An 18,672-nucleotide genomic window follows, 5' to 3' on the forward strand; every position below is an offset into this window, starting at 1 on the left:
CAGCACACACAGCAGGGAACCCCTGGCTCACACCCCAGCTGTCTTGCCTCCAGCACTAGGTGAAAGCCCGCAGGGAGGCAGGGACTTTTGCATCTGCTAGCATTCTGCCACAGTTGCCATACTTTGGTCCCCTCAGTGCAGTGGACTCCAAACCTCGAGGAGCCAGAGAACAAAGATGGGACCCAACACAAGTTCCCCAGAGTTAAAGCACACGGTCTAGGAATAGGGAGATGCACATTGGCCCCCCTAAAATCCTCCAAAAACAAAGCCAGTTGGTTGAATCCACCTTATACCACAATCAAACCCTCAATATCATCAAATACAATAAAAGAAAAATACCCTGTCCAAAGGTCAGCAACCTCAAAGACTGAAGGTGGATAAGCCAATAAAGATGGGAAAGAATCTGTGCAAGAACACTGAAAACTCAAAAAGTCAGCATGCCTTCTTTCATCCAAATGACTGCATCAACTCTCCAGCAAGTGTTCAGAACTGGGCTGAGGCTGAAATGTCTGGAATGATACAAGCAGGGTTCAGGATATGCATAGGAACAAAGTTCACTGCGTGAAAGAAGTATGTTGTCATGCAATACAAGTGAGCTAAAAATCATTGTAAAACATTGCAGGAGCTAACAGACAAAATAGCAAGTATAAAGAAGACATAACCGACCTAATAGAGCTGAAAAGCACACTACAAGAATTTTCATAATGCAGTCACATGGTGATTGTGTGTGATTGCATTATGAAAATTATTGTAGTGTGTGGGCACCTGAGATTGCCCTGTAAGCAGGTGTGGCCAGGCTGGGGTCCTGGGAGAGGCAAGCAGACTAAGGAGAGCTGAGGTCAGACCAGCTCCATCTCGTGTGCAAGACCACCTAGCAGAATAGACAAAGCAGAGGAAAGAATCCCAGAGCTTGAAAATTGGCTTTCTGAAATAAAACAGGCAGACAGGAATGGGGGAAAAAAGAATGAAAAGGAATGAACAAAACATCCGAGAAATATAGGATTATATAAATGACCAAATCTATGACTGATTAATGTACCTGAAAGAGATGAGGACAATGGAACCAACTTGGAAATCATACTTCAGAGTATCATTCATGAGAATGTCTCCTACCTAGCCAGACAGGCCAACATTCAAATTCAGGAAATCCAGAGAACCTCAGTAAGATATGCCATGAGAAGATCATCCCCAAGACACGTAATCATCAGATTCTCCAACGTCAAAATGAAAGAAACAATGTTAAAGGCAGCTAGGGAGAAAGGCAAGGTCACCTACAAAGGGAATTCCATCAGACTTAGCAGACCTCTCAGCTGAAGCCCTGCAAGCCAGAAAAGATATTCAACTTCTTAAAGAAAGGAAATTTCAACCCAGAATTTCATGTCCAGCAAAATTAAGCATCCTAAGTGAAGGAGAAATAAGATCCTTTTCAGACAAGCAGATGCTGAGAGAATTCATTATCACCAGATCTACCTTACAAGAGCTCCTGAAGGAAGCACTAAATATGGAAAGAAAAGACCATCACCAGCCACTACAAAAACACACCAAAGTACACAGACCAGTGATTTTAAAAACCAACCACATACACAAGTCTGCAAAATAACCAGCAAAGAGCATGATGACAGGATTCAATCCACACATACCATTACTAACCTTAAATGGAAATGAGCTAAATGCTCCAATTGAAAGACACAGTGGGGCAAGCTGGATAGAGAACCAAGACCCATTTGAGTATGCCATCTTCAAGAAACCCATCTCACATGCAGTGCCATACATAGGCTCAAAATAAAGGAATGGAGAAAAATCTTTCAAGCAAATGGAAGACAGAAAAAGGCAGGTGTTGCACTCCTAGTTTCGACAAAACATACTACACCAATAAAGATAAAAAAAGACAGAGAGGGACATTACAAAGGTCATCCTGACCTTTGATAAATCTCATTATTGCTTGATACCAACCTGGGCTATCTTTATTGCCCAAACCAACAGGATAATTTGCTGAGGTTGTGGAGTTTCTTCCCTGAAGAGAGTCCCTGATCTCCCAAAATTTGGTTGAGATCTAAGGTTGATTTTGCTGTACAACTCCTTTTCTGAAGTTTTACTCATTTCCAATAAGGAAGGCAAGTTTTCCTGCTTCCATGATGATGGAGAGCAGGCACCTCCTTTCCTGAGTTTCAGCTTGCTTCTGACAGGGAAGGTGAGTGTAAGTTTTGTCCAGCTTCTAAGATGGCAGAGAACGATCACCAGCCTGAGCCTTATTTCCAGGTAAGTAGCTGAATTAGAGTTTTGTCTTAAAATTTTTCCTTAATGACTAAAATTTAAGATTACTCACCAGCTGCTTTTAATTTCTCCTTACCATTGGAACACTCAGTAATCATATGAATTGTGCATTTGTTTGTTTTGCTTAACTCTTTTTGTTTCTTTATGTTTGGGGTTTTATTGTTGTTGTTTCACTTTTCTCCCATCTCTTCCTGACTTGTTCAAATCCAAAGGAATGTTCCAAATTGTGGGGAGCAAGGCATCTGAATTGGCTAAAACTCCTATGGCTGCAAAACAAACAAACAAATAAACAAAAACAAAAAAAATTCCAGTTAGCAGAAAGTATTTTTTAAAACTTTTTTTTTACATAAATGGTCTCATCTACATAATAAGGCCATCTTTTGTGAACCAAGGCCAAAATGAAGAACTGAAGGAGCAGTGGTGACAACCCAATGTTAAGATTCTGACCTGTTCACTACAGAAACCTGAGTTTGGTTCCTAAGTCTAGTTCTTTCTGTTTGATATTTGTGTTACTTTTAAAATGTCAGCCATTTGTCCCAGCTGTGATGTGGTAGCAAAAGATTCAAAAGGATTTTCTTTACAAGTTCTATGATTAAAAGCTTAATTAAAAGCAAATTTCTTTTTTTTTAAATTATACTTTAAGTTCTGGGGTGCATGTGCAGAACATGCCGGTTTGTTACATAGGTATACACATGCCATGGTGGCTTGCTGCATCTGTCAACCCATGATCTACATTAGGTATTTGTCCTAATGCCATCCCTCTCCTAGCCCCCCACCCTGACAGGCCCTGGTGTGTGATGTTCCCCTTCCTGTGTCCATGTGTTCTCATTGTTCAACTCCCACTTATGAGTGAGAACATGTGGTGTTTCATTTTCTGTTCTTGTGTTAGTTTGCTGAAAATGATGGTTTCCAGCTTCATTCATGTCCCTGCAAAAGACATGAATTCATTCTTTTTTATGGCTGCATAGTATTCCATGGTGTATATATGCCACATATTCTTTAACTAGTCTATCATTGATGGGCATTTGGGGTGGTTCCAACTCTTTGCTGTTGTGAACAGTGCTGCAATAAACATATGTGTGCATGCGTCTTTATATTAAAAAGATTTATAATTTTTTGGGTATATACCCAGTAATGGGATTGCTGAGTCAAATGATATTTCTAGTTGTAGATCCTTGAGGAATTGTCACGCTGTCTTCCACAATGGTTAAACTAATTTATACTCCCACGAAAAGTGTAAAAGTGTTCCTATTTCTCCACATCCTGTCCAGCATCTGTTGTTTCCTGATTTTTTAATGATGGCCATTCTAAGTGGCATGAGATTTTATCTCATTGTGGTTTTGATTTCCATTTCTCTAATGACTAGTGATGATGTGCTTTGCTTCACATGTTCATTGGCTGTATAAATGTCTTCTCTGGGAAGTGTCTGTTCATATCCTTTGCCTACTTTTTGATGGAGTTGTTAGTTTTTTCCTGTAAATTTGTTCTTTGTAGATTCTGCATATTAGCTTTTTGTCAGGTGGATAGATTGTAACAATTTTCTCCCATTCTGTGGGTTGCCTGTTCACTCTGATGATAATTTCTTTTGTGCTGCAGATATTCTTTAGTTTAGTTAGATCCCATTGGTCAATTTTGGCTTTTGTTGCCATTGCTTTTGGTGTTCTAGTGATGAAGTCTTTGCCCATGCCTATGTCCTGAGTGGTATTGCCTAACACAAGGACATTTCTGTGCCTGAATGCCATATCTCCCAGAACCAGTGCTATCTCCATCAAGCTACCATTGACTTTCTTCACACAATTAGAAAAACTACTTCAAATTTCATATGGAACCTAAAAAGAGCCCACATAGCCAAGATAATCCTAAGCAAAAACATCAAAGCTAGAGGCATCACAGTACCTGACTTCAAATTATTCCACAAGGCTACAGTAACCAAAACAGCATGGTGCTGGTACCAAACCAGATATATAGACCAATGGAACAGAACAGAGGCCTCAGAAATGACACCACACATCTAAAGCCATCTGATCTTTGACAAACCTGACAAAAACAAGCAATGGGTAAAGGATTCCCTATTTAATAAATGGTGTTGGGAAAACTGGCTAGCCATATGCAGAAAACTGAAACTGGGCCACACCCATACACCTTAAACAAAAATTAAGTTAAGATGGATGAAAGAGTTAAATGTAAGACCTAAAACCATAAAAAACCTAGAAGAAAACCTAGGCTACCAACCTCAGGGGAAATGTACCTGTAGTGAAATGCATGGTACAAACACGCATTCCCTGCTTCCTTGAGTAGGTAAGGTTTGTGGCTAGTCCAACTACTCCAGGCACACTCTTGCAAATGCAGCTGGTTGCTTTTTGAGCCAGTTTGGCCTTGCCCGGCATACACAAGCCTCACTGCAACAACTGTGCTAAAAATGGAGCCACACAGAGGAAATGAGCAGCAAGCTTGGGAGCAGGGTATGCATTGCCTTTGGGGCTCCAGTCCATGCCTCAGGGCTTGTATGGCACTGCAGGATTCTTGGTTGCCAAGAGGCAGACCATAGACCCAGCTTGAGGAGGACTACACGTTCAAGTGCAGAAAGCAGCCAGGATTACCACCTAGGGGACTTGGCCTTCTGTGGCCCTGGCCAGACTTAAAATTTGGCCCAAGGCAGGACAAGCTCACTCGGAGCAGCGTGTCAGTAGCTGGGGCCTGTGCATGCCAGGCAAGGCCAAGCTGGCTCAAAGAGCAACCAGCCACCACTGCAAGTGTGCTCCTGGAGGAGGTGGAGCAGCCAGCAATCTCAGCTACACAAGGAAGCGAGGATGGCCAGGTTCCCACAGCCTGAATGGCTGCCGCCTGACAGCTGATTGAGCAGAGGCCTGAGGAAAAGCAGATGGCACTGGAGACCTACTTCTAGGGTAGAAGAACTGATGTGCCATGTCCAGCAGTGAGTGAGATTTGTGGCTGGTCCACCGGCTCTTGGCACACCCTTACAGAGCTGGCTGGTTGCTCTTTGAGCCAGCTTGGCCTTTCCTGGCATGCATAAGCCCCAGGTACTGACACGCTGCTCCAAGTGAGCTTGTCCTGCTTTGGGCCAAATTCTAAGTGGCTTAGAATTTGCCCAGCAAGCACAAGCCTCAGTGTAACAGTGGTGCAACAAATGGAACCACATAGAGGAAACGAGCAGCAGGCTCAGGAGCAGGGTGTGCGCTGCCTTTGTGGCTCCAGTCCATGCCTCAGGGCTCGTATGACACTGCAGGTTTCTTGGTTGCCTAGATGCAGACCACAGGCCATCTTGAGGAGGATTTTATGTTCAAGTGCAGAAAGCAGCCAGGTTTACCACCCAGGATACTCAGGCTTCTGTGGCTCTGGCCAGACTTAGAATTTGACCCAAGTCAGGACAAGCTCATGTGGAGCAGTGTGTCAGTACCTGGGGCCTGCACATGCCATGCAAGGCCAAGCTGACTCAAAGAGGAACCAGCCTCCCTGCAAGGATGTTCCTGGAACAGGTGGAGCAGCCACCACCTCAACCAATCAAGGAAGCAGGGATGGTCAAGTTCCCACAGCCCAAGTGGCTGCCGCCTGACAGCTGATGGAGCAGAGGCCTGAGGAAAAGCATATGGCACTGGGGCCCTACCCATAGGGTCAAAGAACTGATGTACCCTGACCGGCAGTGAGTGACGTTGGTGACTGGCCTACCTGCTCCTGGCACACTCTTGCAGAGTTGGCTGATGGCTTTTTGAGCCAGCTTGCCCTTGCTTGGAATGCACAGGCCTCAGTGCAATAACTGTGCTACATATGGAGCCACATAGAGGAAAGGAGCAGCAGGCTCAGGAGCAGGGCATGCACTGCCTTTGGGGCTCCAGTCCATGCCTCAGGGCTCATATGGCACTGCAGGCTTCTTGGTTGCCAAGAGGCAGACCACAGGCGGTCTTGAGGAGGACTGTATGTTCAAGTGCAGAAAGCATCCAGGATTAGCCCCCAGGGTACTCAGCCTTCTGTGGCCCTGGCCAGACTTAGAATTTGGCCCAAGGTAGGACAAGCTCACTCGGAGCAGCATGTCAATACCTGGGACCTGTGCATGCCAGGCAAGGCCAAGCTGGCTCAAAGAGCAGCCAGCCACCTCTACAAGGGTGTGCCTGGAGCAGGTGGAACAGCCACCAGCCTGAGCTACTCAAGGAAGCAAGGATGACCAGGTTCCCACAGCCTCAGTGGCTGCCACCTGATGGCTGATGGAGCAGAGACCTGAGGAAAAGTAGATGGCACTGGGGCCCTACCTTTGGGTAGAAGAACCGATGTAGCCTGACCAGCAGTGAGTGAGGTTGGTGGCTGGTCCACCTGCTCCTGGCACACCCTTACAGAGGTGGCTGGTTGCTCCTTGAGCCAGCTTGGCCTTGCCTGGCATGCACAAGCCTCACTGCAACAACTGTGCTACAAATTGAACCACACAGAGGAAATGAGCAGCAGGCTTGGGAGCAGGGTCTGCATGGCCTTTTGGGCTCCAGTCTGTGCCTCAGGGCTCATATGGCACTGAGGACTTCTTGGTTGTCAAGAGGCAGACGACAGGCCGCCTTGACTAGGACTTTATATTGAAGTGCAGAAAGCAGCCAGGATATCCACCCAGGGGACTTGGCTTCTGTGGCACTGGAAACAGAATTTGGCCTAAAGCAGGACAAGCTCACTCAGAGCAGCGTGTCAGTAGATGGGGTCTGTGCATGCCAGGCAAGTCCAAGCTGGCTCAAAGAGCAACCAGCCACCTCTGCAAGGGTGTGCCTGGAGCAGGTGGACCAGCCAGCATCTCAACCAATCAAGGAAGCAGGGATGGCCAAGTACCCACAACCTGAGTGGCTGCCACCTGACGGCTGATGGAGCAGAGGCCTGAGGAAAAGCAGATGGCACTGGGGTCAGACCTTTAGGGTCACAGAACTGATGTACCCTGACCAGCAGTGAGTGAGGTTGGTGACTGGACCACTGGATCCTGGCACACCCTTGCAAAGGTGGCTGGTTGCTTTTTGAGCCAGCTTGTCCTTGCCTGGCATGCACAAGCCTCACTGCAACAACTGTGCTACAAATGGAGCCACACAGAGGACCCGAGCAGGAGGCTCAGGAGTGGGGTGTGAGCTGCCTTTTGGGCTCCAGTCCATGCCTCAGGGCTCATATGGCACTGTAGGCTTCTTGGTTGCCAAGAGGCAGAGCACAGGCCGTCTTGAGGAGGACTTTATGTTCAAGTGCAGAAAGCAGCCAGGATTGCCATCCAGGGGACTCGGCCTTCTGTGGCCCTGGCCAGATTTAGAATTTGGCCCCAGACAGGACAAGCTCACTCAGAGCACAGTGTGGGTAGCTGGTATCTGTGCATGCCAGGCAAGGCCAAGCTGGCTCAAAGAGCAACCAGCCAACTCAGCAAGGGTGCACCTGGAGCAGGTGGACCAGCCAGCAACCTCAGCTACTCAAGGAAGCCAGGATGGCCAGGTTTCCACAGCCTGAGTGGCTGCCTCCTGATGGCTGATGGAGCAGAGGCCTGAGGAAAAGCCGATGGCATGTTTAACTCTTTAATCCATCTTAAGTTAATTTTTTTATAAAGCAGATGGCACCAGTCCATGCCTCAGGGCTCATATGGCACTGCAGACCACAGAAGGCCAAGTCCACTGGGTGGTAATCCTGCCTGCTTTCTGCACTTGAACATAAAGTCCTCCTCACGATGGCCTGTGGTCTGCCTCTCAGCCCTACCTTTAGGATACAAGAACTGATGTACCATGTCTGGCAGTGAGTGAGGTTGGTGGCTGGTCCACCGGCTCCTGGCCCAGCCTTGCAGAGGTGGCTGGTTTCTCTTTGAGCCACCTTGGCCTTGCCTGGGATGCACAAGCCTCAGTGCAACTACAGTGCTACCAATGGAGCCACGTACAGGAAATGAGCAACAGGCTCAGGAGCAGGGTGTGAGCTGCCTTTGGGGCTCCAGTCCATGCCTCAGGGCTCATTATGGCACTGCGGGCTTCTTGGTTGCCACCATGCAGACCACAGGCCATCTTGAGGAGGAATTTATGTTCAAGTGCAGAAAGCAGCCAGGATTACCATCCAGAGGACTCAGCCTTCTGTGGTCCTGTCCAGACTTAGAATTTGGCCTAAGGCAGGACAAGCTCACTCAGAGCAGAGTGTCAGTACCTGGGGCTTATGCATGCCAGGCAAGGCCAAGCTGGCTCAGAGCAACCAGCCACCTCTGCAAGGGTGTGCCTGTAGCAGGCGGACAAGCCACCAACCTAAGCTAGTCAAGGAAGCAGGGATGGCCTGGTTCCCACAGCCTGAGTGGTTGCCACCTGAAGGCTGATGGAGCAGAGGCCTGAGGAAAAGCAGATGGCACTGGGGCCCTACGTCTAGGGTAGAATAACTGATGTACCCCGACCAGCAGTGAATCAGGTTGGTGGCTCATCCACTGGCTCCTGGCACACCCTTGCAGAGGTGGCTGGTTGCTCTTTGAGCCAGCTTGGCCTTGCCTGGCATGCACAAGCCTCAGTACAACAACCGTGCTACAAATGGAGCAACATAGAGGAAATAAGCAGCAGGCTCAGGAGCAGGGTGTGCACTGCCTTTGGGGCTCCAGTCCATGCCTCAGGGCTCCTATGTCACTGCAGGCTTCTTGGTTGCCAAGAGGCAGACCACAGGCCATCTTGAGGAGGACTTTATGTTCAAGTGCACAAAGCAGCCAGGATTGCCATCCAGGGCACTCGGCCTTCTGTGGCCCTGGCCAGATTTAGAATTTGGGCCAAGGCAGGACAAGCTCACTCAGAGAAATGTGCCGGTACCTGGGGCCTGTGCATGCCAGGCAAGGCCAAGCTGGCTCAAAGAGCAAGCAGCAACCTGTGCAAGGGTGTGCCTGGAGCAGGTGAGGAGCCACCAACCTCACCCACTCAAGGAAGCAGGGATGACCAGGTTCCAACAGCCTGAGTGGCTGCTTCCTGATGGTTGATGGAGCAGAGGCCTGAGGTAAAGCAGATGGCACTGGGGCCCTACCTCTAGGGCAGGAGAACTGATGTACCCTGACTGGCAGTGAGTGAGGTTGGTGACTGACCCACCTGCTCCTGGCACACCCTTGCAGAGGTGGTTGGTTGCTCTTCGAGCCAGCTTGGCCTTGCTTGGCATGCACAAGCCTCAGTGCAACAACAGTGCTACAAATGGAGCCACGCAGATGAAAGGAGCAGCAGGATCAAGAGCAGGGTATGCACTGCCTTTGGGGAGCCAGTCCATTCCTCAGGGGTCGCATGGCACTGCAGGCTTCTTGGTTGCCAAGAGGCAGACCACAGGCCATCTGGAGGAATGCTTTATGTTCAAGTTCAGAAAGCAGCCAGGATTACCACCCAGGGCACTGGGACTTCTGTGGCCCTAGCCTGACAGAATTTAGCCCAATGCAGGACAAGCTCACTCAGAGCAGTGTGTCAGTAGGTGTGGCCTGTGCATGTGAGGCAAGGCCAAGCTGGCTCAAAGAGCAACCAGCCACCTCTGCAAGGGTGTGCCTGGAGCAGGTGGACCACCCACCAACCTCACCCACTGAAGGAAGCAGGGATGGCCAGGTTTCCACAGCCTGAGTGGCTGCCTCCTGATGGCTGATGGAGCAGAGGCCTGAGGAAAAGCAGATGGCATGTTTAACTCTTTAATCCATCTTAAATTAATTTTTGTATAAAGCATATGGCACCAGTCCATGCCTCATGGCTCGTATGGCACTGTGGGCCACAGAAGGCTGAGTCCCCCTGGGTGGTAATCCTGGCTGCTTTCTGCACTTGAACATAAAGTCCTCCTCATGATGACCTGTGGTCTGCCTCTCAGCCCTACCTTTAGGGTAGAAGAGCTGATGTACCATGTCCGGCAGTGAGTGAGGTTGGTGGTTGGTCCACCTGCTCCTGGCACACCCTTGCAGAGGTGGCTGGTTGCTCTTTGAGCCAGCTTGGCCTTGCCTGGCATGCACAAGCTTCACTGCAACAACTGTGCTACAAATGGAGCCATATAGAGGAAACGATCAGCAGGCTCAGGAGCAGGGTGTGGAATGTGTTTGGAGCTCCAGTCCATGCCTCAGGGCTTGTGTGGCACTACAGGCTTCTTGGTTGCCAAGATGCAGACCACAGGTCATCTTGAGGAGGACTTTATGTTCAAGTGCAGAAAGCAACCAGGATTACCACCTAGAGGACTTGGCCTTCTATGGCCCTGGCCAGACTTAGAATTTGGCCAAAGGCAGGACAAGCTCACGTGGAGCAGTGTGTCAGTACCTGGGGCCTGTGCATGACAGGCAAGGCCAAACTGGCTCAAAGAGCAACCAGCCACTTCTGCAAGGGTGTGCCTGGAGCAGGTAGAGCAGCCAGCAACCTCACCCAGTCAAGGAAGCAGGGATGACCAAGTTCCAACAGCCTGAGTTGCTGCCTCCTCATGGCCGATGGAGCAGATGGCACTAGGGCCTTACCTCTAGGATAGTAGAACTGATGTACCCAGACTGGCAGTGAGTGAGGTTGGTGACCGGTCCACCAGCACCTGGCACACCCTTGCAGAGGTGGCTGGTTGCTCTTTGAGCCAACTTGGCCTTGCCCATCTTGCAGAAGCCTCAGTGCAACAACTGTGCTACAAACGGAGCCACATAGAGGAAATGAGCAGCAGGCTCAGGAGCAGGGTGTGCGCTGCCTTTGGGGCTCCAGTCCATGCCTTGGTGCTCGTATGGCACTGCGGGCTTCTTGGTTGCCAAGAGGCAGACCACAGGCCGTCATGAGTAGGACTCAGCCTTTGTGGCCTTGGCCAGACTTAGAATTTGGCCAAAGTCAGGACAAGCTCACTTGGAGCAGCATGTCGGTACCTGGGGCCTGTGCATGCCACGCAAGGCCAAGCTGGCTCAAAGAGCAAACAGAGCATCCAATCTGGTGGATGAGCCAACCACATGGCCAGCTTCTGTGTGTGGGCACATTGCCACATCTTCCATCACTTTCTGATGTATCCCACCAGCACTGAAGAGACAGCCTCAAGAGAGTGCAAGAGGAAGGCTGAGAAGGATGAGATGGTGAGTGCTGGCTTCTTTCTGACCCTCAGCCCACCCCCAGTGGTGACCATCAACCTTTAGGGGTGGGAGAGCAAGACTGATGGCTTCAAATGCTTCCTCAACAAGATGGACACAGGACACTCAGCTTAACCTCATAGCCAATGAGTTGACATGCAAGCAGATGACAGTGACAGGCTTTTAGAAAGAGCATCAGAAGGTGGCCAGTTTTTCTTCAGGCTCAGCCAGGCCTTGGAGCTTGACTAGGCCATCCACTTCACCAGAGATGCCTTCAAGAACATCAGTGAGCTCTGCCAATCAGTCCAGGCAGGACCTGGACCCAGCCATGGACCTGTTAGTGCTGTCTCAGAGACACCAGACCAACATCCTGGACATCATCTTCATACATAAAGAAGCTCTTACCAAAGTCACGGAGAGCAGCCAACATGTGGCAGAAGGGAAGACAGAGGTGCAGAGGCTGATGATGTCATTATCACAGGAACAGGATTTCTTTGGCCACTTTGGCTGAGATTCACCACTTCCATCCAATTCAAGTGAGAGACTTGAAATCACAGATGGGGCATTTCTTGCAAGAAGAGATACTATTTTTTCAAAAAGTCACCTAAAATTTGATAGTGTTGAATGACTAGCTATTCGATTGTGGACTTTTTCCAGTTCAAGAGTAGTTTCTACAGCAGAATAATAGGAGTATCAAAGAGCTAGTGCCAGCTATCGGTGGTAGTACAAGGATGATTTTGTGCTCAACTGAAACCCAGCTGAATATAGAATTGCGTAGGAAAGTGTTAATATGGTGATAGAATAGAAACAGTAGCAAATGAACTAAATCATACTATGAATGCCTACACTACCATTGTAACTTTTTGAAGAATGATGATACCACTTACTTCATTGCCTTTTGAAGTAGGAATAGTTTAGTGGATATGCTATAGACCTCAAACCCTATAAATAGTCTCATAGAAGCTGGCTGGATAAAGCCTGCTGTGGGTGTCTTTATACTCAAAGATTGATGATGCAATTCAAATATGTGTCCCCACCGAATCTCACGTTGAGTTATACTTCCTTATGTTGAAGGTGGATCCTGGTATAAGGTGATTGAATCATGAAGGCAAATTTCTCATGAATGGTTCAGCACCATCCCCTTGGTACTGTTCTCACAATCATGAGTGACTTCTCATGAGATCCGGCCACTGAAAACTCTATATCACTTCCTATTCTCCATGATTTCCTCTTGCCATGTGAGACAATTCACTCTTTCTTTGCCTTGTGCAATGATTGAAAGATTTCTGAGGCCCCCCAGAAGCAGAAGCACTGTGCTTCCTGTCCACCCTGCAGAACCATGAGCAAATTAAACCTCTTTTTCAAAATAAATCATACCAAAAATGGCAAATGAGGATTGGAGCATTGCTGTGAAGATACCTGAGAATGTGGAAGCAGCTTTGGAACCAGGTAATGGGCAGAGGTTGGAAGAGTTTGGAGGGCTCAAAAGAAGACAGATGAGAACATTTTTGGACCATCTCAGAGACTGGTTAAATGGTTGTGACAAGAATGCTGACAGAAACATGGACAGTGAAGGCCAGGCTGAGGAGGCCTCAGATAAAAATAAAAAGCTTTCTGGAAAATGTCTTCCTTTTGGATATGGAAACCTTCCACAATGCCTGTACCATCACTGTACCTTAGAAGCAGTGAACTTGCTTTTTATTTCAGAGACTCACAGGCAAAAGAGAATGTAGCCATGACCCAGTTGAGACTTTGGACTTTGTAACTTTGAGTTAATGTTGAAATGAGTTAAGACTTTGGGAGAGTGCTGGCAAGGCATGACTGTATTTTGCAATGTGAGAAGGACATGAGATTTGTGGGGTCAGGGACAGAATAATATGGTTTTTCTCTATGCCTCTTCCAAAACTCATGTGAAATTACAGTCCCTAATATTAGAGTCGGGGCCTAGGTGGAAAAAGATTTAATCATAAAGGGGTGGAAGTGGATCCTTCACAACAAATGGTAAAGCACCAAGCCCTTAATGCCATCCTCCTGATAGTTAGTGAGTTCTCATGAGATCTAGTAGTTTAAAAGGCCATGGAACCTCTTTCCTCACTCTGTCTTGCTCCTACTCCTGCCATAGGAGATATCTCATTGCTCCTTGGCCTACTGGTATAATTAGCAGCTCCTTGACTCCTTCTAGAAACAGAAGACACTACGCTTCCTTCACAGCCTGCAGAACCCTGAGTCAATTAAACCTCTTTTATTGACGATAATACATAACATTAGAACTGCAGAGTGGAGCTGTGAAATGTCTTCAAGGCCTTTTTCCCTTTGTCTTGGATATTAGCACAGGGCTTCTTTGTATGCAAATTTCTGAAGTCTTCTTGAATTTTACCACTTAAATGGGGTGTTGTGTTATTGCCACATAGCCAGGCTGCTCTAGGGATACCTGAAAAAGTAGAAGCAGGTTCAGAAGTGGGTAGCAAACAAAGATTGGGAGGGTTTAGAGGTATTAGAGAATGACAGAAAGATGAGGGCCTGGTGGGTGTGATTTAATCATGGATGGGAGGGGGGTGTGGGTGGAAGGAAGAAGGGATGGGTAGGGTGGGGAGGAGTAGGCTGGCTGTAGGGTGGTGGGAGGGTGTGTAGTGAGAGTGGGGAGTAGCCTGCTGCAGAGGCAGAGCCTCATGGAAAACCCCTACTAGGGCAGTGCATCTGTGGCTTTGCAGGTTTGAGCCCCCATGGCTGGTCTCATGGACTGGGCAAGTGTTGAGTGCCTGGAGCTTTTCCACACTGAGGGTGCAAACTGTTGGTGAGTCTAAATCTGTGGTCTGGAGGGTGGTGGCCCCCTGCATGGGGACTCAAAGCCCATATTTTCCTTCTGCACTGCTCTAGCAGAGGTTTCCCAAGAGGCTCTGCCTCTGAAGCATGCTTCTTCCTGGAAACAGCATGAGGTGGTGGTGCAGGGTGGAAGCCTTCACCAATGGTTAAGCATTGTCTTCTTGATGCTGACCTTGTGATAGTGAGTTCCCATGAGATCTGGTTGTATAACAGGATGTAGGCACCTCTTTCTCTGTTTTGCTCCTTCTCCTGCCATATGAAACATCTCCTTGCCCCTTGGCCTTCTGGTATGATTGGGAGGTGCCTGAGTCCTCCCAGAAGCAGAAGCCAGTATGCTTCCTTTACAGCCTGCAGAACTGTGAGTCAATTAAACCTCTTTTCTTTATGATCATACAGAAAGTTAGTGCTGTGAATTGGAGCTATGGAATGCCTTCAAGGCCTTTTCTCCATTGTCTTGGCAACCAGCACTCAGCTTCTTTTCATGCAATATCTGAAGCCTTCATGAATTTTCCCCCTGAAAATGGACTTTTCTTCTTTTACCACATTGCCAGGCTGTGACAAAGAAAGCTGAGAATGTAGAAGCAGGTTCAGAAGTGGGTAAAAGACAGAGGTCGGGAGAGTTAGGAAAGCTTAGAAGACAGCAAGGTGAGGAGGAAAAGTTTGGACCACTGTAGAGAATTGTTAAATACTTGTGATCAGAAGGCTGACAGAAGGATGGACAGTGAAGGCCAGACTTAAAAGGTCTCAGATGAAAATGAGGAATTTCCTGTGAACAAGACCCAAGGCTACATTTGATGGGCCTAACAGAGAATGTGGCTGCACAGTGACCCTGCCCTCGAGATCTGTGAAACTATGAACTTGGGAGTGATGACTTAGGATGTGTCTGGTGGAATGAACATCTAGGCAGCATAGCACAAGAGGTGTCCTCTCTGTGTTGGACAGCCTGTGTTCTTATGTGTGACCTAAGAAATGACCTCAAGTTGGAATTTCTATTTAAATGAGAAGCAGAGCTCAAAAGTTTGGAAAATTTGCAGCCTGGCCAAGTGGTCAAAAAGAAAAGCTGATTTTCAGGGGGAAAATCCAAGAAGGCCTAAGGTATTTGCATAAAAAGGAGCTTAGTGCAAGTAGCCAAGACAAAGGGTAAAAGGCCTTGAAAGCATTTCAGAGACCTTTGTGGCAGCCCTTGCTGTCACAGGCCCTGGCAGAGAAGAATGTTTTCCTGGGTCAGCTCCATGGCCCCGCTGCTGTGTGCATCCTCAGGACACTGCTGCCTGCATCCCTGCAGCTCCAGCTCCAGCCGTGGCTGAAAGATGCACAGGTACAGCTTGGGTCCCTGCTTCAGAGGTGGCTCCAAGCCTTGATGGCTTCCACATAGTGTTAAGCCAGCAGGATCACAGAGCAAGAAGCTAGAGGCTTGGGGAGCCTCAGTCTAGACTCCAGAGGATGTACAGAAAAGCCTGGGTGTCCAGGCAGGAGCCTTTCCAAGAGGCAGAGCCTCATGGAAAACCTCTACTAGGGCAGCAAATAAGGGACATATAGGGTTGAAGCCCCCCCACACAGGAAGGCTCCAAACCCCAGATTCACAGATCCACCAACAGCTTGCACCCTCAGTGTGGAAAAGCTACAGGCACTCAACAACAGCTCAGCCCGTGAGAGGCAGCCACGGGTGCTGAATGCTGCAAAGCCACAGGTGCAGATTTCCCCAAGGCCTTGGGAGACCAGCCCTCACAGCCCTGTGCTGTGGATGTAGGATAGGGATTCAAAAAGGGTGATTTTGGAGCTGTCAGATTGAATGACTGGCCTGCTGGGTTTTGGACGTTTATGTATCCTGTGAGTCCCATCTGTGTTTTGTTTTTCTTTCTGGCAACTTTTTTTTCTATTGGTTAGGAATGCTTACCCATTGCCTGTACAATCATTGTGCCTTGGAAGTAGTTAACTTGCTTTATAATTCAGAAACTCAGGGGCAGATAGGACTGTAGCCTTGTCTCAGATGAGACTTTGGGCTTTGGATATTTGAGTAAATGCTGGAATTATTTAACATTTGGGGGACTGCGGGGAAGGTATCATTGTATTTTGCAATGTGAGAAAGATAGGAGATTTGGGGGACCAGGGGCAGAATAATGTGATTTTGCTCTGTGTCCCTACCAAAACTCATGTGGAATTGTAATGGGAAAAGTGAAAGACGGGGACTGGTGGAAGGTGATTTAATCACGGTGGAGAATGGAGGTTGGAAGGTGGGTGGGGTTGGGGAGGATTCGCGGGGATGACGGTGGGGTTGGGGGTAAAAGGCAGAGGTGGGGGGCAAATCCTTCACAAATGGTTAAACACCATCTTTTTAATACTGTCCTTCTGACAGTGAGTTCGCTTCATGATTTAGGAGCTTTGAGATTGAATGAATACTGGCCTGCTGGGTTTTGGATGTGCATTGGGCCTGTGGTCCCATTTGTGTTATTTTTCTGGGAAATGTCTTCTCTTTGGATTGAGAAAGCTTACTCAATGCCTATACCATTATTGTACCTTGAAAGAAAAGAACTCCATTTTAAATTCAGGGACTCATAAGTAGAAGAGACTATAGCCTTGTATCAGATAAGACTTTGAACTGTTTACTTTTGAGTTAATGATGGAATGAGTTAAGGCTTTTGGAAACATTTGAAGAGGCATGACTGTATTTTATTCTGTGAGAAGGACATGAGATTCAGGTGGGGGTCAAGGTCAGAATAATATGGTTTGACTGTGTTTACCTAGAAAAACTCATGTGGAATTGTAATCCTGAATTTTGGAGGTGGAGTCTGGTGGGAGGTGATTTAATCATGGATAGGAGGTGGGTGGTGTTGAAAGGAAAAAATTTGGGTAGGGTGGTGAGGAGTAAGCTGGCTGTAGGGTTGTGGGAGGGTGGGGGTAGTAGGAAGGGGTAGTATCTGCTGCAGAGGCAGAGGCTTGTGGACACCTCTACCAGGGCAGTGCACCTGTGGCTTTGCAGGATGTAGCTCCCATGGCTGCTCTCATGGGCTGGGCTGGTGTTGAGTGCCAGTAGCTTTTCCATACTGAAGGTGCGAGCTGTTGGTGGGTCTATGAATCTGGGGTCCGGAGGATGGTGGCCTCCTGCATAGGGGTTCCAAGCTCATATTTTCCTTCTGCCATAGTACAGGTTTCCTATGAGGCTCTGCCTCTGCATCGGGCTTCTGCCTGGAAAGAGTAAGGGGTGGAGTTGGGTTGGGGGATGGATACTTCACCAATGATTAAACACCATCTTCTTGATGCTGATCTCATGATAGTGAGTTCTCATGAACTTCCTCATAGTGTTAAGCCACTGGTTGGATGCAGCATGAGACTAGAGGCTTGAGAACCTCTGTATAGATTTTGGAAGATATATGGAAATGTCTGGGTGTCCAGGCAAAAGCCTTCCAGAAAGGCAGAACCTTATAAGAAACCTCTACTAGGGCAGTGCAGAAGGAAAATATGGGGTTGGAACCCCCATACTGGAGGCCACCATCATGCAGATCCCAGATTAATAGACCCCCCCAACAGCTTGTACTATCAGTGGGGAAAAGCTAAAGGCACTCAACACCAGCCCAGCCCATGAAGGCAGCTGTGGGGCATAAACCCTGCAAAGCCACAGGTGCAGAGCTGCCCAAGGCCTTGGGAGCCCAGCCCTCACATCCCTGTGCCTTGGATGTGGGACAAGGTTTCAAAAAGGGTGATTTTGGAGCTGTAGGGTTGAATAACTGGCCTTCTGGGTTTGGAGTTTCATGGGTCTTGTAAGTTCTTTCTGCGTTTTGTTCTTTCTGGCAAAATTCTTCCTTTTGGCTGGGAATGCTTACCCATTACCTGTACAAGCATTGTACCTTGGAAGTAGTGAACTTGCTTTATATTACAGAGGCTCATGAGCCTAAGGGTCTGTAGCATTGTGTCAGATGAGACTTTAAGCTTTGAACATTTGTATAAATGCAGAAATGATATAAGACTTTGGGGGACTGTAGGGAAGGCATCACTGTATTTTACAATGTGAGGACATGAGATTTGTGGAGCCAGGGACAGAATAATAAAATTTAGCTCTGTGTCCCTACCAAAACTCATGTGAAATTGTAATGGGGAATGTTAAAGGTGGGGCCTGGTGGAAGGTGATTTAATCATGGTGGAGAGTGGGGATTGGAAGGTGGGGGATAGGGAGAATGGGGGGATTGTGTTGGGGTTGAGGGGTGACAAGTGATGGTGGCGGGTGGATCCTTCACAAATGATTAAACACAATTTCCTCATTTCTGTCCTTGTGAGAGTGAGTTCTGTTCATGATTTTGGAGCTGTGAGACTGAATGCTTTCTGGCCTCCTGGGTTTTGGACTTGCATTGGGCCTCTGGTCCCATCTGTGTTATTTTGCTGGGAAACTTCTTCCCTCTGGATTGAGAAAGCTTACCCAATGGCTGTACCATCATTGTATCTTGAACGAAAAGAATGTCCTTTTAAGTTCAGGGACTCACAGGCAAAAGGGACTGTAGGCTTGTCTCAGATGAGACATTGAACTTTTTACATTTGAGTTAATGCTGGAATGAGTTAAGACTTTGGCAACT

The sequence above is a fragment of the Pongo abelii genome, chromosome 17 (genome assembly GCF_028885655.2).
Source record: "Pongo abelii isolate AG06213 chromosome 17, NHGRI_mPonAbe1-v2.0_pri, whole genome shotgun sequence".
Lineage (NCBI taxonomy): Eukaryota > Metazoa > Chordata > Mammalia > Primates > Hominidae > Pongo > Pongo abelii.